Source organism: Castor canadensis, chromosome 2, assembly GCF_047511655.1.
Source record: "Castor canadensis chromosome 2, mCasCan1.hap1v2, whole genome shotgun sequence".
NCBI classification, from domain to species: Eukaryota; Metazoa; Chordata; class Mammalia; order Rodentia; family Castoridae; genus Castor; species Castor canadensis.
Window position 1 is genome coordinate 108,184,417 of NC_133387.1, and position 24,048 is coordinate 108,208,464.

Consider the following 24,048-nt stretch of genomic DNA (forward strand, 5'->3'; position numbering starts at 1 on the left):
TGGGGTAGAGAGAAAAAATAGAAAGAAAAAGAGAGAAAGAAAGGAAGAGAAAGAAAGGGAGAAAGTAAAGGAAGGAAGGAAAGAGAGAGAAAGAGAGACAGACAAGAAAGGAAAGAAAGAAAGAAAGGAAAGGAATTCAAGGATATTCCCACATCCAGTATCCAATACCAGGCCCCCAGATGGGACCCAAAAGTATGGATCAAATGTTCTGATTCTTGCTAAGTAAGTGCTCTACCACTTGAGCCACACTCCCTTGCCACAAAAAAGAAAACACTTTGATTCCTCCTTTGTTTTTATTTATCGTTTGCAGTACAGGAGTGCGCAGGGCCTCCCACTCGCTGGGCAAACACTCTACCACTTGCTTCAAACTTTGATTTTCCACTAGCTCCAACTTTGATTCTTTTTTTTTTCAGTACTGGGGTTTGAACTCAGGGCCTCACTGCTTCAGCCACTCCACAGTCCCTTTTTTTATGAAGGGTGTTTTTGAGATAGGGTCTCATAAACTATTTGCCCGGTGCTGGCCTTGAACCGAGATCCTCCTGCTCTCTGCCTCCTGAGTAGCTAGGATTCCAGGCATGAGCCACCAGTGCGCAGCTCCAAACTTTGATTCTTAACACCAGAAAAATACTGAACATTTTGATGGAGTGCCATACCCCTAGGCGAGAATGTCTTTTACTCTGCATATTAGCAGTTTAAGAGCAAAAATATGGACAAACATCTCATTGGAGTTCCTGGGACAGAGTTTTCAGCACCTCCAGCAAGTGAGGGATGGTGAGAAAGCAATTTTACAGAACTACTTGCTATCCATTAAGATGGAACATGTCATTTGTCATCCTTTCCAGTATTCTGTCTTCTTAGTGAGCATGATGAATATTTATGAGAACTCTCCAACTCTTTTCTCTGGTGCTTAAGTCTGTTGGTTGCAAATGCTCTGTCCATTAGGTTTTGTTTTGGGAATGGACTCTTGTACACATAAGAAAAACACAATACCTCTTGTAGAGGTATTTCTACAATACCATTTGTAGAAAACACGTCTCTACAAATACAGTGGTAGAAAGATGTAGGTAAGAATTATTAGGTAGATGAAGCTAACAGAAAACCTGTGGCATTATTTTGATAGGGATGCCTGTTGCAGGTGAAATCGAGTTCAAACAAACCAAAAGGAGTTGTCTGAAACAGCAAAAAATGTAACCTGCTAGGAGACTGAAGGAAAAACAAAGAAACATTGACTCTGTTGTTTTTAAGTCTGGGAAGGATGTGGCTGGCTCTTACCTGGAAATGTCACTGTTACTGATGACGATGACAGGCTGACATAGGGACACTTCCCTGGGCCTGCATCAGACAGAGAGAGAGAGAGAGAGAGGGAGAGAGGAAAGCCTAAGAGATCTGTGATACTATTTGGAATAACGCTATTTCAAAATAAATCGCGTGGCTCCCAAATGAACTTAATATTTACTAATTTCTGACTCACATTGAAGAGGGGCAAAAGTAGATCAAATAAAACTGAGAAAGGATGCTTGCCTATTTTTCCTAGTGTCACATTTTCCAGTGATTCAGTTCAGGTCCCATGATACCGTGTCTTTGAAATTGTCCCCAGTAAAGTACAGGGTAAACACAGATCTCAAAGTCAAGCCAAGAGTGCCAATGGAGAAACCTGCTTTTCTGATCTTAGGGAAAGAGAAATCCAAATAGTGGATTTTTAATTAAATTCAGACTCCTTTATTTATGTGATAGGCTTCTGTGAATGTCAATTCCTAAGTCACAAAACGTAAGCCATGCTAAGTAGTTTACTAAAGTAGCATGTAATATTTTTCTAGTACTTCACAGTCTGTGGGTCCTTGTTTTGACTTCAAGCTGAGGCAGTCAGCATAATTATTATGTTATCCATGTTATAGAAAAGAAACCAGAGGGTCAAGAAACATTGAGTGATGTTATAAATTCATACAGCAAGTAGCTTTTAGAACCAAGAATAGAATTCACAATGACATCTATATTCTACTTCCTCCTCTAAAGGAAAAAGTCATGGGAAAGTTTTTCTGGAAACTCAAAAGCCAAAACTGATGATAAGAAATTTATTTAAGAGAGTTCAGTCGGGTGAGGAGGGGGTCAGTTATGTTTAAAACAAGGAAAATAAAAAGTTTAAAGTTGATGTTCTGAGCTTGGGAGGTAACAAATGATAGAGAAGTATGTTGTTTTAACTCCCTTCCTATGCCAGCTTCTCTGACAAGGACTCAAATTCTCAAACTGAGTAGAAATACAATGGTAACCAGAAATCCAAGTCAAGTTAGGAGGCAATAAAGAAGGACTGATGAGGTCATCTGGTCCAGGGCACCTCCAAAACACCCTGAACATGTTGGTTTGGGCTAAGGAATTGTGGGTGTAAAATAATTACTCTGGATGGGCGTTTGGGAATACAAATTTTCAACAATAAAAAAAGAAGAAAAGGGACTGCCCAAACACTGATTGGTAATTGTAAAATATATCCTACCAGGTGACAAAGTTAATTGTATCAGTGCTGCTTATACACTCAGTAAATTAGAAAGCCCTTGACCCCAGGAGTTATTTTGCCCTCCTGGCAACTGCCACATGACTTAAACATATGCTTACCTAACTTGAAACTGAAAATGAAGTAGGATCCTATCTCTAGAAACAGGAGTGGGAAGGAAGGCTTGGGAAGTGGTTCGGTTATGTGGATTAGTCGGTGCTTGCAAAGGCAGACTCAGAGTGTGAATAAGGGGGGGTCTCCAATACCACGGCCTCAACTCTCATTATTTAACACTTTGTTCTTTCAAAGATTGTAAAAGATTTTAAAAAATCATTGTGTTCTATAACGAAAACTTTGTGGATGATTTCTGTCTGGATAGTGCAGTAAATTATTTTTCAGGTTTACTAGCATTTTGATGAGATGACCCTACTTTTATTAATTAAGTTCCATAAGATTTTATTTTAAAAAATGACTTCAGTTTTTTAAACAATAACTTCGTCTTTTAGGACACTTTTGGATTCACAGCAAAACTGACAAAAAAGAATAGAGAGTTCCCATAAATCTTTTGTCCCTACACATGCACAGCCTCCCCTGTTGTCAACCTCTGCCACCAGAGTGGTACACCCACGACAAGGGACAGAGCTACACTGATGCTTCATCCTACACAGAGTCAATAGTTTGCATTAGAGCTCAGTTTTTTTTTTCCTTAGTCTTTATTTTCTCCATCTTAAAGATGAGTTACAAAGCTGTGGCGATCAAAGACCATGGTAAAAGATTTTTTTGGGGGCGTGGGGCAGAAGCCACTTCAGTCCATCACATAAGCAGGTAAGATATTGCTTGTGTTTTCTTTATAACTTGGGCAGGCTGCAGCAAGTCGTTTTGCTGAGGACATCCCCATGAGAGAGGAAGATTATGTTCCTTGGGCGTGGGGGTGTGGTTCTGGAGAAAGGAAGGGGGAGCATTAGAGGAGAATTCGTCTGATTCTTGAAGACATGTAGCTGAAGGTCTCTTGCCTTCCCTTCAAGAGACTGTAGCTGCACCAAATTTGCTTTCTCAGGGTCCACTGCAGATGCCACCTTCTAGAGTTCACTCTTGATGTTCACTCTTTATGTTGTGTAGTCCATTGGTTTGGAGATGTGTTTAATGGCACATGAACTTCATTACAGTGTAGACTAGCTTATGCCCCTAAAATCCCTTTGGCCTCTGCTTATACATTCCTTCTTCCCCTCTAGAAGTCACTAATGTTTCACTGTCTCATAATTTTGCCTTTTCCAGAATGTCATTTAACTGGAATTATACACTGTAGCCTTGTCAAATTGGCTTCTTTCTTTTACTTCGTAAGATTAATTTTAAGTTTTCTCTAAAACTTTTTGTGGTCTCATAGTTCATTTCTTATTAGGAGTGGACTATACTCCATTTTATGGCTCTGCCACAGTTTATCTGTCTATTCCCCAACTAAAAGACATCTTGGTTGCTTCTACATTTGGACAATTTTAAATAAAGCTGCTATAAACATCCATGTGCATTTTGTGTGTGTGGACATAAGCTTTCAAGACAATTGTATGATTACCAGGGAGCACAATTTGCTGGTTGAACGATCAGAATTGTTTAGTTTTGTAAGAAACTACTGAACTGTCTTCCAAAGTGGCTGTTTCTGGGCCTACACTTGGCAATGAATTAGAGTTTCTCTTGCTTCACATCATGGTCAGTATTTTCTGTTGTCAGTGTCTGGGATGTTGGATATTCTTATATGTGCATGTGGTATTTCCTCATTGCTTTAAATTGCAATTCCCTAATGACCTATGCTGCTGAACATCTTTCAGATGTGTATTAATTTTTAAAGAGAAAAATATGAAAGGCTTATTTTATCTAGTTTCAAGACTTAAATATAGTAGCCAAGACAGGGCAGCATTAGGCTGGGCATGTTGGCTTGTACCTGTTATCCCAGCTACTCAGGAGGATCTCAAATTCAAGACCAGTGTGGGCAAGTTAGTGAGACATTATCTCAAAAACAAAATACAAACAAGGGGGCTGTGAGTGTCACTCAAGTGGTAGAGCACTTGTCAGGTATGTCAAGGTCCTGGATTTTATCCCCAACATCTTAAAAAAAAAAAGACATGCAGACAGAGCAATGGAACCAAATAAAGTGCCTGGAAATAGAGCCCCAACCATGGGATCAATTGATCTTGGATCTTAAAGCCTCATCTTTACTTAAAATGTTGCTGGAAAAAAAAACTAGATATAAATAAGAAAACAAATCAACCTCAACGCTTACCTTATATCACATTTAAAAATTTAGACCTAACTATACCAGCTAAATTATAAAATTTCCAGCATAATACAGAGAAAATAATTGTGACCTTGGGTGATGCAATGATGAATTAAATAGGTTACAAACAATAGAATACTGATATAACAGACATCATCAATATTATGGATTTTCTCTTTAAAAGAGAGTTTAAAATAAAAAAAACACAAGCTTCAGAATGGTGTAACTTTAGAAATCATATTAAATAGAGATTTCATTGAATCTGTAGATTATTTTGAGATATTTGGACAATATGAACTCTTTCAATCCATGAACATGGGATATCCTTTCATTTGCTTGTGTCTCCATTAACTTCTTTTATTAACAGTATGCACTCCTCAGTATTCAAGTCTTTAATTTCCCTGGTTGAGTTAATTTCTCTGTAATTTTTTGGTGGTATGGTAAATTAAGATTGTTTAAACTTGCTTTTTAGATTGTTTATAGTGCACCAAGATATAAGTGATTTTTGTGTGTTGATTTTGTATCCTGGAACATTCCTGAATGTGTTCACTATTTCCAACAGTTTTCTTATGGACTCTCTAAGATTTTCTATATATCAGATGTCATCTGAAACTATAATGCTTCTGCACAGAAAAAGAAATATATCAGTGGAGTGAATAGACAAGCTATGAATGGGAGAAAATATTTTCAAGCTACATATAAGATGAAGGGTTAAACCCAAAATATAGAAAAGATTCTTACAACTCAGTAGAAAAAACTAGCAACTTTAAAATGAGCTAAAAATTTGAATCAGGCATGGTTGGTTCATGCTTACAATCCCAGCTACTTGGGAAGCAGAGACCAGGAGGATTGCAGTTTAAGGCCAGCTGGGCAAAAGTTAGCTAGACCTCATGTCAACAACTGAGATGAGTGTGGTGGCACACATTTGTGGCTCCAGCTACACCAGAAATGTAAATAGGAGTATTGCAGTCCAGGCTGGCCTGGGAAAAAATGAGAGAACCTATGCAGAAAAAGAAAATTGTTAAAGCAAAAAGGGCTAGGAGCATAATCCAAGTGGTACAGCATCTGTCTAGCAAGTTGGCCCTGAGTTCAAATTCAAGTACCACCAAAAAGAAAAGATTTAAACAGACATTTATCTAAATAAAAAGATATACAAATGGCATATACACAAAGTTCAATGCCATTATTCATCAATGAAATGCAAATGGCAAGGAGATGCTTCTCATATCTGGTAGTGTGGCTATTACAAAAACAAAACAAGGACAAGGAGAAAGTAGAACACTTGCACACTGCTGGTGAAAGTGAAAATGGTAATGGCCACTATAGAAAACAGTATGCTGCTTTCTGTAAAAATTTAAGATAAAACCACCAACTCCCTTCTCATTTTCATCCAAAATAATTTAACTCAGATCTCAAAGAGGTATTATAACTCCTACATACATGATAGCACTATCCACAGCAGTCAAGATGTGGAAACACCCTAAGTGTCCTCAGCAGAGTAATAGATAAGAAAACTGTAGCCTGTATGCACAGGGGAACATGGCAGTCTTAAAAAGAAGGAAATTCTGCATCCCCAATAGCATGGGTGGACTTGGAGCACATTATGCCCATGAAATAAGTCAAGCACAGACACACAATACTGCATGGTTCCATTTGTAGGCATTATCTCAAGTAGTCAAGTTCACAGGATCCAAGGTGGAACAGTGGCTACCAGGGGCTAGAGGAGGGGAAAAGGGAGGACTAATCAAGTAACATAGAATTTTAGTTAAGGAAGATTAATAAACCCTGGAGATCTGCTTATAACCTCATTCCTATAGTCAGTGATAGTGGACTACACATTTCAAATTTTGTTAAGAGGGTAGATCTGATATTAAATATTCTTATCATTACAGAATAACAGTTTTAGGGCTGGGTATGGTGGTGTATACCTGTAAATCCAAGTTATTTGGAAGGTGTAAGAAGGAGGATCTCAGCCTGGGGAGAAACATGAGATCCTGTCTAAGAAATAACTACAGCAGAAAAGGGTTGGGAGTATGGCTCAAGTGGCAGAGCTCCTACCCTAGCATGGACAAGGCTCTGAATTCAAACCCCAGTACTGCCAGAAGAAGGAGGAGGAGAAGGAAGGAAGGAAGGAAGGAAGGAAGGAAGGGAGGAAGGAAGGCAGGGAGGGAGGGAGGGAAGGAAGGAGGGAGGAAGGAAGGAAGGGATGGAAGGAAGGAGGGAGAGAGGGAGGAGGGAGGGAGGGAAGGGAGGAGGGAGGGAGGGAAGGAAGGAGGGAGGGAAGAAGGAAGGAGGGAAGAAACAAAGAAGGAAGGACATTCTTAATAACCTGTGTGACACTAGTGAGCAATAAGAAGAAACAAACCACTGGTGCCTACAATATGAATGGGTATAACTTTATGAAAGAGGAGCCAAAGATTCTATGCTGTACCTTCCTTCTATGTCAAGTCCTAAAACCTTTAGAAACAAAATTAATTGTTCCCAAGGCTGAGACTAGAAGGGTACTTTCTTGGGTTTGACTTTACAATTACCCAAAGTGTATCCACCTAAAAAGTTCAAATGAGTGATGTAAATTATACCTTGGTGAACTGGTAAAAAAATAAAGAAAAAATAGTGATGGATATAAAAATTAAAAATCATTAGAGATGAGAAGTATTACACATTAAAAATACAATGCATCAAAATTTGGAATAAAATCTAAAGTGAATGCTGAAACAGAGTAGAGAGCTGGAGTTAGTACTCCAGAACTCAGACTAGAGTAATACAGATTTTATTTGAATGGGACAACAGTTAAGCGATCTAAAGGATATATTTAGTGGCTACAATATATTTTTAGCAGTGCCAATAAAAGAGAGTAAAAGGAATAATGGGAAATAAGTATTTCATGAGACAACTACTGATAATTTTCTAGAATTGTAGAAACAACATGACCTCTCCTATAGTTCACTCTGAGTTCTAATCAGGGTAAATGAAAATAAAACCACACCCATACACAAGCTTTTCAAAAAGTTGTAAATACTTCTATTGCTATAGTTTAATTTTGCCCATTTAGATTGATAGAGATGATCAATAGATAGATGATAGATAGATAGATAGATAGATAGATGATAGATAAGATATATATATATAGAGAGAGAGATAGGTAGGTAGGTAGATAATAGATAGATGATAGAAAGATAAGATTTATAGATATAGATAGGTAGGTAGGTAAATGATAGATAAATAGATAGATAGATAGATAGATAGATATAGTTAAGTAGGTAGGTAGGTAGATAGACGCATAGTCTGATATATATCTACCTGCAGTTATATACCAGATAATCTTCCATGTCTGTTTTTCAGTTCACGTTTTTGTGAGATGTATTTCTTTTACTGTGTGTTCATTTGTATTGCTGTGTAGTACCATATTAATTACGTAACCTATAAAGTGTGCAGCATTCTGTTAATAAGACCGTTTTGGTGAATATGTGGATGCATTTCTTTAGGCCACGTGATTAGAAGTGAATGTTTGGGCTGGAGAAGTGGCTCAAGCAGTAGAGCTCCTGCCTGGCAAGCATGAATTCCTGAGTTCAAACCCCAGTACCACCAAAAAAGGGGAATTTTAGAAGCATAATGTACAGGTATACTCAGTGTTTGTAGATAATGTACACCTGTTAAAAGTTGTTATCCCAGTATTCACTCCCACCAACAATTTCTGAGAGCTTTCATTGCTCTGCATTCTTACCAAGACATCTCATATTGGCTTTAATTTAAATTTTTAGCATTGCTAAAAAGATCGAGAGTTTTAATATATTTACTGGTCATATGGGTATCTACTTTAATGAAGGATCTCAAAGTCCCTAGCCATTTTTTGTGCTTGTGTGTGTGTGTGTGTGTGTCTGTGTGTGTGTTTATGTGTCTGCACTCTGGGGAATGAGCCCGGGGCCTCATACATGCTATGCAAGCACTGTCCCACCAAGCTTCATCCCCTAGCCCGGTTTTTATTTTCGATGTGAAAGATTGCTTGATGTATTATACATACCACCCTCTTTGTCAGTTATACACATTGTTAGGATCTGTTCTATCTTAGTGATAGATATCTTTCAATAATTTCTGGACATTTAAAAAGCGTGTCCATTTGAAGTAATTTCAGTTGTACAGAAAAGTTGTACAGAAAGTACAAAGAATTCTCATAATATTCTCTAAATGCTTATATTTTTCTATACTCAATACATTATTTTCTCTTTTTTCAGAACCATTTGAGAATATATGTTTATTGAATCCCTAAATAACTTAGAATTTCCTAAAAAAATGGGTAACTTAGATGTCTACAGTACAATTGTAAAAATTAAGAAAGTTATTAAAGTACAATATATTTACAGGTAAAATACCAGGCAAATTCCCACTGGACAATGAATGGACACTTAAACAAAGAAGGATGGGAATGCTGAACAGGTCATGTTAGGGGGAGGACAGGAGTGGGGGGCAGGGTAAATGAAGATGTTAAAGGAGGGTATACATGGCCAATGTGCTTTCTATACAAGTATGAATAAGGAACGCTGAAACCGATCAAAGTCATTTTAAGAAGAGGGTGGAGAAGAGGTAGAATAATGGAGGGGATGAACCAAGCTAGGGTATGTTGTACGCATATGAGGAAATGTCACAATGAAACCCCCTATAGAACTAATAAAAACATTAGAAAAAGAAAGTTACATGGATAGGGTATTATCTAATCTATAAATCTTACTCGAATTTCACCAATTATCTTAATAGTGTTCTTTATAACAACAGGGAAAAGCCATTTCTTTTCTTTTTTTGGCAGTGCTGGGATTTGAACTCAGGGCCTCATGCCTTCTAGGAGGGTTCTCTACAACTCAAACACCTCCAGGCCTATGGGGTAAAAACCATTTTTGTTCAAGTATCCAATCTAGGATTATCAAGCTTTATATTTAGTTACCACACCTCTTTAATCTCCCTCAGTTTCTCAGGCTTTATGTTTCATTACAGTACATTTAAAAGAAATCAAAACCACTCATTCTTTAGAATGTCTCAAGAGGATTGATCTGATAGTTTCTCATGATTTGATTCAAATCACCCATTTTTGGGGGTGATAACAGTCATATCTTATATTGGTCTCCATGCATCGGCTCAGGAGGCACAGAATGGCAGTTTGTCCTGGTGTTGGCAACCAGTTGGTTTGAGTCATTGGTGATTCTTGCCTGGATTAACTACATTGCAATTTTTCCAAAGTTGTGAGCTTCTAATCCCAAAAATACTTCATGCTATTGATTGGTATTTAACTATAAGAAATATCTATCTATTCACTCCTTCCTTCAGTCATTACTCTGTGAGTAGGGTTTTGTAGACTTGTTTTCTTCAGTAGGTTATAATCAATTGCTGACATTATTGATTTTGATGTCTGCTTGCCTCAGTCTTTACCAGCAGAGTCCTCTAAATCTGGTTATTCACCCTCTGAACAGACTCCATGTTTCTTTGAGTAGTTTCGTGCTTTAGTTGAACAATAGAATGTTCTGAACTTACCTTGCATTTTTCTCAGTCTTAAACCTGGAATTTGCTCATTTATTCACAGGTTCCTTATATTTAGAAACCAAGATTTTGTCACTAGGTGTACTCATTTATTTTAGTGGGCAAAACTAGGCAGCATATACGTAAACAGATAGATACTGCATGTCATGAGTTCTTACTAAATCTTTCGGTTCCATTTCACATCCACCTACATTCCAGTAACAGTGTTCATTCCACCTTTCCTTGTATCCAATTCATAATTCTTCTCCAGCAGTTGGAAACCTACGTACCATTACCTTCCATGTGTTTACTGTTGCTTAATCCTAAAACACACAGGTGCAACCCCAGAATTTTCAACCCACATGGAACTTCCTACTTGGAGTTCAGTCTTTATTTACAACTGTTTGTATATGATCTTGGGATATACAGTTAAAATGCTGTATTCAAAAAACAGTTGGGTTTGTTTTTTCTTTCCTTTCAGTGCATTTCTAAAATACAGATAAGTTCATTTGCTTAACTTTGTATACATTTTGAAGTTTTCTTTTGATTACATCTTTGTTGATTTTATTTTATCATTGTGTATGTGAAGAATTAATATAGTTCCAAAAGTCTGAATTACTCAAAACAGAACACTCAAAAAGTCTCACTTCCCACCTCTTCCTCTCTGTACACAGTGTTCCTCCCGTCCTTCTTTCCCCTTCTCCTATACTTAGCCAGTTTTACAGTTGGGGAAATATCAAATTCATCTATATTTTTAGTTTTTTCATAGAAATCTTCAAAATGACCTTTAGTTTTTTTTCAAAAAAAATTGTTTCAATGTCATTTTGCTATCTCTTAGTGTTTTGAATATTTGTCCTTGCCCTCCCTCTTCAAGTTTAACACTCGTTTATGACCTATTTTGTAAAATTCAGGATTGTGATTTGTCAACTAGATGTACTCTTTTACTACTGTCTACTTAACTTAAACTTTTATCTTTAGTTTTTCTTTTTTTTTTTTTGCTCTTCCACTTTTGTTGATCTACTTTTCAGAGTCAATTTTAAAATTATTTTTAGTTCTTTCATGTTGACTGGTGTATTGAATGCAGTAGATTTTGCTCTGATACCTGTGGTCTATGTAGATAAAAAATTCTGATATGGAATGTTTTTCTTATTTTTATTAGTTAGCAGATACTTGCTTTCTGTTGTATTTTCCTTCTCACCTAACAGTTGTTAATAGTAGCTTTTAAAAGAAAAGGATTTGTTTATGATAAATTTCTAATTTGATATTGTGATTCAGAGAATGTTATAATATTTCTAATGTATAGAACATACTGATCCTTTCTTTATAATTTATTATCAACTTTGGACAGTGTTACATGTGTGCTTAAGAAAATCTGTGCTCTCTTTTATCAGGAAGAAAATGTTGATATAGAAACCTCTCATTTAGATTCTCAATAGCCTTATTTGTTTTTTGTGCACTTTGTTTGCCATGAATAAGAAGGAACACCAAGTCCTCCCATTGTTACTGTTCCTATGCCTCTTTTGCATCTCCTGCAAGTTTCTGCTTTATAAAGTGGTTACTATAACACTGCTGCATAGATGTTCATAACTATTGATTCTTCTTTGTGAATTATGGCTTTTAGCATTAAAATCTCTTCTTTAACGTCAAGAAGACTTTTGTGGCTTGAGTTATATTTTGCTGACATCTGCTTTCTTAATAATATTTTTTTAGTTGGACTGGTGTTTGAATTCAGGGCCTCCTGCTTACTAGGCAGGTGTTCCACCACATGTACCACTCCTCCAGCTCCACCGCGTTCTTGCCCCATTTTTCTTTTTAGAATTTCACCTATCCCTTTATTTTAAACCTAAGCCATGAATTATTTGAATGAAAGATGTGTTTCTCGTATTCCAGAGCTGTGTCTTATTTTGTGATCCAAGTTTAAAATGTCTTAACAAGTCAGTTAAAACCACATCAACTCAGATTAATATGATTGTTTTATTTGGTTTCAACTTTGTTGTATTATTTTGGTTATAATTCACTGTATGATATTTTCTCTTTGTATGGTCTCTCAACTTTTTGAAACTATTTTTATTATTTAAGAAGATGATTTGTACCTTTTTCACATTTAATTTTGCCATCTGTTTTATGAGTTTTAAAATATATTATTTGGTTTTCATCTATTAAACAATCAGTGGAGCTTGTGGAGGACTCAAGTGATGGAGCCTAGAAAGTTTAAGGCCCTGAGTTCAAACAACGGTACTCCCTTTTCATATAATTTGTTAAACTGAATTATTTCTTCTTTGTCAGAACATATGATGTTAATATATAAGCCATCTACTCTTATTCAGATCTTTGTTATAGGCATAGATCTATAATTAAAATGCCTTAAAAGTTTACCATCTTACTTCTCATTTTACTTCTATTTTCTGTCCATTCATGTTCTTAGTTTAAACTTTCTGATTCTAGATATGTGTATGTATATAGGTATTGCAATACATACACCCAACACTTGTAGATATATCTTTGTATGTCTACAGGTAGTTATACCTGTTTCAAATCCTTCTTTGGGGATATTTAGTTTGATCTGGAGTGCTGAAGTATTTAGTCTGCTGCAGGATTAATTGTTAGTGAGGGGTGTATATTCACCAGTTAAGTATTTAATTCTTTTTCCATTTTATTCTTATAGTGACACTGTAAAGATGAAGACTTCTTGCTCCTCTCCCATCCAACAGACTGGGCTGGTGGCTTAGGGCAGTCCTAGTTCAAAACATCTTCTCTCTTCATGTTACATAGTATTTCTTCTTCTAGGTGACTATTTTTAAGGTAGCAGGAGGAAGTGGTTGTGTGTATTTTGACTTAAAATTTCTTTTATGGGTCTCGGTGGGATTCAAGTTTTCTTCCTATTCCTTCTTTTGCTCCTCAAATATGAGTCTCACAGGTTGCCTCTCCGTTTGCTTTTGCTCTCATCACCATAACTGGTGGCTTTGAAGGATGGTCTCTTGAATTCCCACATGTTCTTCTGGGTCCCTCCTCTAAGGTCTATGATCTGAAATTCCAGTGCCTTTGTTAGGTTTTTGTTGTTGCTGTTGTTGCTGTTGTTTTGTTTTGTTTAGGGTCTTGGCAATTAAAGTGGACTTTTGGGGGAATAGTATCAGTTTAGTCATGGTTTCCCTATTCTCTCTTCTGTGTTATTTTTGTTATTTTGTGGTTTTTTACTTTGTTTTGCTTAATGTTTTTTTGGTTTATTTGTTTATGGTTTGGTGAGTCCCCACCTCATTCTCTGTGACGTCTTGAGTAAAAGCCCAAGAAAATGACATTTAGGAAATTGGTGCTTTTGTTTAGCATTTAAGCTATATCTCTGTTTTCCAGTTATGTTGTTGAGAAAACTGCAAGGTGAAAATTTGTGTCATATTTTCTTTCTTGTTGATTTGTGTTGGCTTTGGAGGATGTGTGGAGAGATTAGAATTGAGGCAGCCACCTTTACGAGGCTTCCCCAGATGTCCTAGCTATGTAATTAAAAATGAGCCTCCCTGGATGCTTGAGTAGTCTAGAAAAGAGTCGGGGTCTGATAATCCCATTTTCCCATGATATCCTGAGGCAACAAGGCAAATTCTCTGAGATCACCAATGTTATGGCTATTCTTTGCCAGACAAGACTATGAATAAATGACAAGAATAAACAACAGGTCACACTAAGGGGAGGCCACTTGTGGGAGTGGGAGGGTAAAAGAAGGAAGTTAAGAATATGGTTGATGTTCTTTCTATACAAGAACGAATATAGAATATTTAAGCCTTTTAAAATCACCATAAGAAGGGGACTAAGGTAGAAATGAGAAAAATAGACAGATAAACCAATTTGGGATATAATACACATATACATGGAAATGTCACAAGGAAACTCCCTGTGTAGCTATCTTAAACAGACAAAAATGTCCTTCTTCAAAAATGAAGTACAGGAAGGTAAAACAGATTCTGTCTGGGGGTTGGTATCGGTGGGAGGGGGGAGAATATCAGAAAAGGGTGAAGGAGGGTAAATATGTTGGAAATATTATGTATTCGTGTATGAAAATGGAAAAATAAGTCCTGTTGAAACTATTCTAAGAAGTGGGGGGTAGAATGGATAATGGAGAAGATGGAGGGGTGAATCTAACTAAGATACATTGTAAGCACTTTTATAAATGTCACAATGTGACCCCAGTACAACAATATGACAATAAAAATAAAATTAAATTTTATAAAAAGACTAGGAATAAACCCAATTTTTTCAGGACCCACTCCTTTGATTTCATATTCTTTATTAAAAGTCACCATGGTCAGAAGTTCCTCCATTATAGCTAATAAGTCAGATCCTAACTAGGTCAACACCATCACTTACCATTTCTGATTAGGAAAAAGGTCTCATTTCAATAAGATGAAGCAAGCTCTCTCTTCACAGCCTTTCCTGCAGTGGGCTCCAAAACCTGTGCAGTGAGTCTCAAAGTTTTCATGGCATGTTCTTGCCTAACATCAAACACTAGAGCCACTCTTCCTTTAGAAAAAAGTGTAGAACTCAGAGGATTTGATGTAAATGTTATTATAATTTAGCAAAGGACCCATCCAGATTTCATTCTGTCTATCCATTCCTGCAGGTTACAGTGTCAGTGATCAGTGTTCATAGGCTGGGATCAACAGACAGAATATTATTTTTGCAAGTTCAGATTCACATAACCAAATCCCTGGAGGGGAAAAAATGCTCTCAACAAATTGTGCTCAATTGTCTTTTATACTTTCACTTTCATATCTGGGCCATTATAGACCCATCTGATGTACTTTAAAAAGCCAGTCTAGATGGAGAGAATTTACAAGACAATGAATATTCATCCCCACAAGCCAAACCAAGAATCCGTACAGTAGTGACACTGTTCTACAAACATCGCCTGTCAAGTGGTCCAGCACATTGGCTTGGTTTCCTGTGCCAAAGGAAATTCTGTATCTTCGTATATAAAGTTTTAACATCAATGAAATGTTAAATGTTATGATATTAGGATAAAATGGCATATATTGGGAACTTTCATAAAGATTACTTCTCAGATGATAGCTGGTGAGTTTTAACTTCCTGGTAAGCTTTCTACATTGAGAAAACAAAACCTGCACACCTTGAACTTAACAGGTCACCTAGTGTCAACATTAAGTGTGAAATCAGCCTCAAAATTCAGCCTCACAACTACTCAGCAGTGATCTTAGTTTCTGAGCCTGGTCTGATTTGGGGTTTCAAAGAACTGCAAAAAAGACATCTAATTTTTGTAATAAAGTTCCATTATTGAAAAAAAAGCAGGATTATAAAGAAAATACATGTCTAAAATTAATGTCCACCAATAATAGTGATTTTTAAAACATCACTTAAAAAGTAATGAACTACTGTTTGCTGACTGCATGGACAGAATGCTAATACTATTGACAATTAATGAAGAACCAAGCTCTCTCGCCCACAGCTAGTGGGAAAGTAATGTCCCAAGCCACTCTGGTGGCTGTTGACCATTCACATAAACAGTTGAGCCATGTTTCATATATCTGGGCCAAGTAATTCCATTTCTAAGCTTTCAACTTAAGACAAAATCATGACTATGAGCAAAAAAATATAACTAATAGGCTAGTCCTTACATACTGTCAGAGTCATCAGAGAGTAAGAAAGCAGCTAGAACAATCTAAAGCTCCTCCCCGCAAATGGTGAAATATCCATGTGCTCTGCACCATTTTTCACACTGCTAGCTCAGTTCTGCTAGGGACCCAGCTGGTACTTCCCCATCTGTCCCTTCACCAGCACTCAGCACTGTACCCTAGAGATTTCCACTTGCTGACTTGCTAGCTGCACCTCCAATAGTCACCATCTTTATGTTCCATCCTTCAAGGCAGGCAGCCTCTGCACCAGCCACTGCAGAGCAAGCCAGTGAGATAGCATCTTGCCCATTACTGCCAACACTCCTAACAGGACAAATTGCTGATAACCAGCTTTTGTCAGGTCCAAAAGAAAAGCAACAGAAGAACCTGCAGAATATCTAACCTGGAAGAAAAACCTCTCCATCATTTTCCTATTTTCCCATCAGATGCTCCTTTCTTTTCTCCCTCTTCCCATTGCTACCCCACACCATTTACATTCATATTCCCTTTCAATCACAAGTATTAAGAACAGAATTGAGGTTTGAGAAGAAGAAATCCCTTCTGAGGACTACAGCTCCTGTCCAAGACTTGCCAACTGGCCTTGCCTGAAGACTTTCTCCACAGATTTCAGACTAGCTAACCAGCCATGACAATCACATAAGCCCCATAAACCATCATCAGTATGTCTATCAATCTATGTATCTACCCTTCTATATTATCATCTATCCACCATCTATCTATATTTATCATGTATCTATCACCTATCTTTATCATCTATCCTATCTATTATCCATCAATCTGTCTGTCTTTCTATTATATCTATATCTACCACCTACCTATACTTGTTGTCTCATCTACTATCGTCTATCTTATCTATCCTAATTATTTATCTATCTACCTACCTACCTATATTTATCTATCCATATCTGTCATCTATCTTTACATCTATCTCTATCATGCATTTATTTACCATCTGTCTATATTTATTATCTATCTCTATTTACCTACTTATCATCTCCTATCTCTATCATCTCTATCTATTATCTACCTATCTATATTTATTATCTATTTACTTACCTATAATCTACCTATCATCTACCTATCTGTTTGTCTATCATCTACCTATCTATCTATCTGTCTGTCTGCCTATCTATCTATCATTTCCATCCATCTGTCTATCTCTATGGTCTATACTACTGGTTCTCTTCCACTGATGGAACCCTGATTGACACACCAGGTCAAATTTTTCTGGACAAACTCCAATTGTTTTCCTCTTTTACAGAGGAAACAGCACATTGCATCCTCTCCCCATTTCCCTGGTAGCTCTCTGTGTGATTGTAAGTGAAGCCCCTTCCAACCCCAACTGCTTCTACCTTCTATGTTCTTTCCTTCCACCACTGTATAGAAGGAAATTGAGCCACTGAGCCTTGAACTCATGAGGCTGCTATTCCCTCTTCCTTTGAAGTCACTTTCAGTCCCATTATCACTTCCACCTACAGTTCCTGAGAGGTGCTGGTCAAGCTGTCACACTGGATGTGCCAGGTACCCTACACTACTCTACACTGTAGTGACTACTTGACTACAGCCTTCTGTGACTCTGCTGTTCTGATTCTCTCATCTGCCTCCCTGTTTTCCAGTGTTCCCCAAAGTTGCCACCTCCTGGAACTGGGATGAGAAGATCATTATTTCAGCAGCTTCCTTAAGCCTTCAGTTGGAAATGAAGCTCTAAACTAGAGGTGTTTAATCCTTACAGCACCCCCACATCACCTCTGAACCTTCTTTACAATGCTGGCGACAGGTTCCTTCCAATCAGAATTTCTGGTGATGTGGACAGACATGTGACTTTTTTCAAAGTTCTTGGAGTGATTTTGATGCCAAATAAGATAAAAAACTTATTTCCTAAATCAAAGATTCATAATTGACACTAACTATTCTCTTTCCTTGGATGGGTGAGTGTCTAATCTCTTTGGGTACACTTAGGTTCTTGGCTGATATATTCCCCAAATAGCATCTTCTCTATGGAGGCCTATGTGTGAGAAACAGCATCAGCTTTGGAGTTAGATGTGCAAATCACAGACCTGCAGATAATACACAAATTTCTCCCTACAGATTTCCTTACCAAAACATTACATATCTCCAGCTCAGCAGAGGGATCTAGAGTTTCATGGCTGTCCATCCAGTTCTCACATGGACCCTGGGAGAACTCTAATATTAGTTGTCTCTAAATATAATGAGACCTATTGTGTTCAAGCCAGCCAAAGGTCAGGGGCGGGGGGGTGAGTGTAGGGAAGATATATATGAGAAACAGAATAATTTAAAGAAATGTTTAGAATATCTCAGGTTCATTTGGGCATTTGACAGTCTTCCATGACATTAAAAAAATTCTATTCAAATATCACTCCCCCACCCCCCACACACACACTTCGGGTTTCTCCACTTTTTAGTGAGCCAAACTCTACACTCTTGGGGCTTCTGGGGTCTTTATAGGCTGTGATAAATGCTGCCAGACCATGTGGACCTGAAGGTTCACTGTGACTAGAAAACTACTGAGGTCAGTTATGCTGAAGGCACTCAGTCTCTGTTGTGTCTGCCTCACTGTAGGCAGAACCAACATCATCCTTCCCCTCTGATCTTTCTCCAGGGTCCTCCATTACAAATTCGTGATTCATTCATCCCTTCTTGCCTTACTCTGGATTTGTCCAGAGTCACTACAGTCTCTCATCTAAACGTGCCCCTCCACTGCCCTCCTCCTTTCCAGGATGCTAGATTCCAATGATAATCTCCGATTCAAGCAGATCTTTCTTTTTCTTCTCGATCCACTTCTCAAATTTTGCTACCAAAATATTCCCTTATACAGAGAAACCTAGAGAGGAATATAAAACTGCAGCCATAAAATGTTCTTAAACCCTAGTGTTTTGTTATTAGAATGCACATGGTTTGGGATTTCTGGTCCATTTGTTTTAACAGAAAATGGGTCTTGAGACCAGAACACGATGACTCATGCCTATAATTCCAGCTATGCAGGAGGCATAGATAGGAAGATCATGGTGCAAGTGTATCCCAGGCCAAAAGCACTGGGCCCTATCTGAAAAATATTTAAATCAAAGAGGTCTGGATGTGTGTGGTTCAAATGGTAGAAAACTTGCCTACTAGGCAAGCACAAGTCCCTGAGTCAAACCCCCAGTTCTAAAAGATAATGAACAAAAGATCAAAAATCTTATAAATTATCAATCACCAAATAAAATTGAAGCCCTAGAAAATGCTGTGGTGATGACAGACTATGAATTCATACCTTAAGGGCATGCATGGTTGTAAATCACAAATCAGATAGCTGACATACAGTAAATGTGAATGGGTTAGCACAGTAATCTAGACAGTGGTCCAGGAATGGGCCCCTCATGGTGACTCCTGATGTCATCATGCCCAAGGCTCATGTCAGGGTCTTTCTCCACAGTGACCCATGAAGCCTCTCCCAATCCACTGAGCTGGGGCCAGAAAAGAAGCCCACCTACTCTCTCTGTTCCAGGTTTCTGTCTGCCAACCCTACTGCTATGCCAGGAAGTTCTTCTTTTTCCTGCTCTTACTGTCTACAAAATTAAGAAGTTTGATTAATTTATTCTTTTGGCCCCACAATTCCATACTGTGCGGAGAATGATCTCTTAAAATCCTTTCAAGTTTTCTCCTTGGAGGAACTGCTTTAAAAATAGATGATTATTTGTAATTAATCACCAATTACCTCTATGTAAATGAATAGCCTCCAAATGCTTGACTGTGTTAGGTAAACCTTGATTCTGAAATGTCCCTATCAATAGGTACTCATTTGCTTAGGAAATCTTTCTCCCTTTCCTGGTTCCTGTGGCAGGAATCCCTTCTAGCCTTTCTTGAAATTACTTCTATCTTCAAAACACTGAAATCATGCTAATGAGATATTCCTCTCCCTGCATCTTTGACATGTAACATCAGCAAGTAACAGCTCTGATTTCAGGAAATTCACTATCAATTTCACACTCCACAAGGCTGTAGAAGGTTCAATTCATTTTAGGCAAAGTTCGAATGACATTGTATTTTGTCTCCATTCCTCTGTTGCCTACGCAGAAGGACTTGCAAGAATAACATTTTAATGGCTTAGAAACTATTCCCAACAGAATTATCTGAGAGAGGATTTTTCAAGGGTTACATCACTAAATGACCAAACAAAGACACAGTGTCTCACGACCGCCCACATGATCCAATGTGAGCCATGTTTTCATAATGACATAGCGAGATTTAGACACACCTCCTCTATAAGTGGCAAAAGGATATTAGCAAGGAGATCAAATCCTGGACCTTGGAACTAAGGAGCCATCTCTGTGGTTTATTCTTAATAATAATAAGGGCTAAAAAGTGCCAGGCTAATTAGGTACATAATGCAATATTACCTCATGTGGCCCTCACAAGAACCTGATGCAATGGATCCTGTCATTGTCCTCATTGTTTGGAAGGGGACACTGGAAGTTTCCCGAGGATATCAAAGTAGAGCATGGGGTGGTCCCCCAGGTAAATATGATTCTAAAGTCTCTGTTCTTCCTGATTAAGCAAGATTGAGTTAAAACAAAGGCTGAAGTGTAGAAAGTGTTCTACCAGTGAAATTTTGTTGTATTTCTCTATATATAGCATGATTATTCTTGATTTATTAAAGTGTAATCTTGAAGTTTTACAAAAGTCCTTTTGGAGAGATAAAAACAATTAGAATTAAGCACAATGTTAGCTTTAAGGATATTTACAAGGAATTTTTGTTTATTTAACAGGTTACAGATTCTGCCTCAAGGTATTTCTTGTTGACCAGCCTTAGTAATGAAATCTTCTTTTCTCTTAAAGGACTAAATTTGACTTTATATAAAGTTGTGTGTTCCCTCTGCTTCTTTTGAGGAAACAACCCTCTTCCTTAGTTCTCTTTTTGTGCAGCTTTCTCCCTACTCATCTCACAGAGAGGTGAGTCAGTTAGTAAGACGTTCTCACAGGGCCTTAAAAGTGGCTCTCTCGGGTGTGGGGACATGTGAATCACAGCCTTAGACTTCATTTCTCATCTTGTACTCCATCTCCTAGTCACACAGAATGTTTTGCTGCTCCCCAAAGTCACAGTGCTGCTCTATGCCACTGAGCCCTTGATGTTTGCTTGAGCTGGCTGCCCCACTCCACTTCACCTCTATTCTGTCCTCAGGTCCATGGACAAGGGCAGATCCAGCCAGTTCTGGCAAAAATTCACTGTCCCCTTGGGAGTAGAGAGAATGGCAAAGCAACTGTAGTGACACTACCATGTGCTTAGTACATCATTTCCAAAGGATGTAGCCCAATAGTCAATGTAAGTATTTTCCCATAAGGAAGGAAAATGTGAATTTAGATCCACATAGAACCCTCTGACATTAAAGAGACAGAGGTCTTGTCTCAGAAAGTACAAGCTTCCAGGCTGCATACTCAGAAAATTCCTTCACCCTTGCTGCCTTAACATGTACCCTCCATCTAGGTTCCTGTCACATCAAGGACCAATGGATAGTGACCACCCACTCCACTGCCGCCCATGTCATGGGTCTACATCTCAACTATCTAAATAGCCTCATCTTGCCGAGTGTGGTTATAGCAGATCCAATCCCTCTGTCCCTGGATTTTGTGTCATCATAAGCCACACCTACTATTGTTTGTGCTGCCTTTATATTATGCTTAATTCCTAGAAATTGAACTAAGGATGCTGGTGTGCTAGGCAAGCCTTATAGCACCAACTACCTCCTGACCCCTAGATTGAGCTTGTTGATTACTGCATGATATTCCTTCTTGGTTCTTTTTAAATGAGGAAGCAATGGAGGAGAACACTAGACACCAATGGTCTGAATGTCCACCAAAATTCATGTATTGAAACTTAATCCCACTCTGATGGTATTAAGAAGTGAGGCTTCTAAGAAGTTACTAGATCATGAGTGCTCTTTCTCTTCTGAATGTGATTAAGACTCTTGTAAAAACAGGCTTCATATAGTGTTCCCTTGCCCTTCCACCTTCTGCCATGTGGGGACACAGTGTTCCTCCCTACAGAGAATGTGTCAGCAAGGCACCATCTTGGAAGCAGAGAGAGCAGCCCTCACAGGATGCTGAACCTGCATGAACCTTGTTTGTGGACTTCCCAGCTTCCAGAAGTTTGGGCAGTAATTTTTTTAATAAATTACCCCGTGTCAGGCATTTAGTTATAGCAGGATAAATGGACTACAATGGGGGAGGATTAAAATATCATTTCTAAAATTATTGCTATCTAATAATTTTTTTTGTTCCTTGTCTTTATGTAATGCAGCTGGTATAGGTGTGTGTGTTGTAACTTAAAATTCAACAAAAACTTAGGGTAAGGGAAAGATTTAAAGTAGACCATGTTCTCACCCTCATCTTTGCTGAGAGATTACATTACACAGCACTCTGACACACACTCTGCTGCAATCATCACCCAGAAGCTGACCTGCCATCCCTAGCAACCGGTCCAGGGCCAAACATAATCAATGCATCAACCAGGCCCACATAGCTAGGGTTCAATTAACAACTGAAAGACTTCCTAATTTTTACCTCTATTTCTCATTTAAAACCAAGTAAGAAAAATCAAAATTGCCAAAACTGGAAGCAAAGATTTTGATTGCAGCACAGAGATGACATTTACAACGATGGGAAGTCCAAAGAAGGATTGACTTCCAGAACTACCCAGAGCCTGGTCTGTGGATTGGTGCTGGACCAGGATCTGTCTATTACCATGGTGCAATTGAGATGAACATTGAGTGTGTTCAGAAACTTTCAGAGCAATTATGTTATATTTGTTCTAATCATACTTATTTAAATGTAATTTTATGTCTGTTGAATCTAATAATAAAAAAGTAGGGGGTTATCATTTGTATGTCTTATTTAATTTCTTTGCCAATTCATTTCTATTGTGCTTTATGAAAATATTAGCCAGCAATGGATCAAAAATAACAATGAAAATGTATCTTCTACTACAGAGAATTCAAAAAAATCACTAGCTGTTCCACTTACAAAAACCAGTGGTAGCGAAGACAATGGATGATAGTGGGGTATCAATCCATGGAATAAATATTTCTTGTGTAAACAAAAAATCTCAATGGGGGCTCAAGCCCTTCCTTCTATAGGTTTTTGTGATAAGAGTAATGATCTTAAGAGCTAAAAAAGTTAGTCACTGTAAAACCTAAACAAAAAAGTAATTTGGCCACCATCCAATATCAGTAAATTGCAGTGGAAAACTAAACAAGTGAAAGATTTGGATTCTGTTTTTGGAAATAAAATAGTAACAGGAATACAGACAAATCAAAGTTATTCATATCTCGTTGGTATGTTAGGCTATGTCTAATTCAAGACGACTGTTTTAAAGGGCAGAATCTAGTTCTCATGTGTTAGAATCTTCTAGAACAACTCCCTATGGATCTGAGCAACATTCCCTCAGGAATACATCCTATTCAGAGGACTGATTTGGCAAGAGAGCCCTTGGAAAGTCCCATGAGAACACCTGCCAATGTGCACAGTATTTTTACCAATCCTATGTCCAGATTCAGAGATTGCTTCCTTGTTATTTCCTTAGCCAAGAAAACATTGACAAAAATAACAATGACAATTAGCATTCTGTGAGAAATACTCTGCCACAGTATCCAAATGGCTTTCTCAACATATGCACAAGCAGGCATTTATTCATATGCCTCTCTGCTATCTCAGATTTACACCTGCTTCAGTCCCAAAACATACAGCACATGGGGCCCCCTAAATCAATGGTTCTCAGTTTTTAGCCTCCTTGACACATATGACTGATGATGTTTACTTACAAGACACATTCCCTTGGGCAATATGAAGTTATGCACAATTCCAAAGGGGGCAGTCTTAACTTCAGAAAGGATAGTGGGAAGCAGGTAAATGATAGGATGTCATGAAAAGGCTTACCTTAAATCCATTCTGGATTTTAGTAAATCTTTTATAAACTTTGCTACATTACTAGCATATAACAATTGAGTACAGCCTACCATGCATGTTATAACTCTGAGATTGGAAATTTTTCTCATAGTTCATTTTTATGGTCTGAGTTGCACTCCCCTATATTCATCAATTTAATCCTTAGCCCCCATTGTTTCTGTATTTGGAACTACAGCCTTTTGGGGAGGAGATAA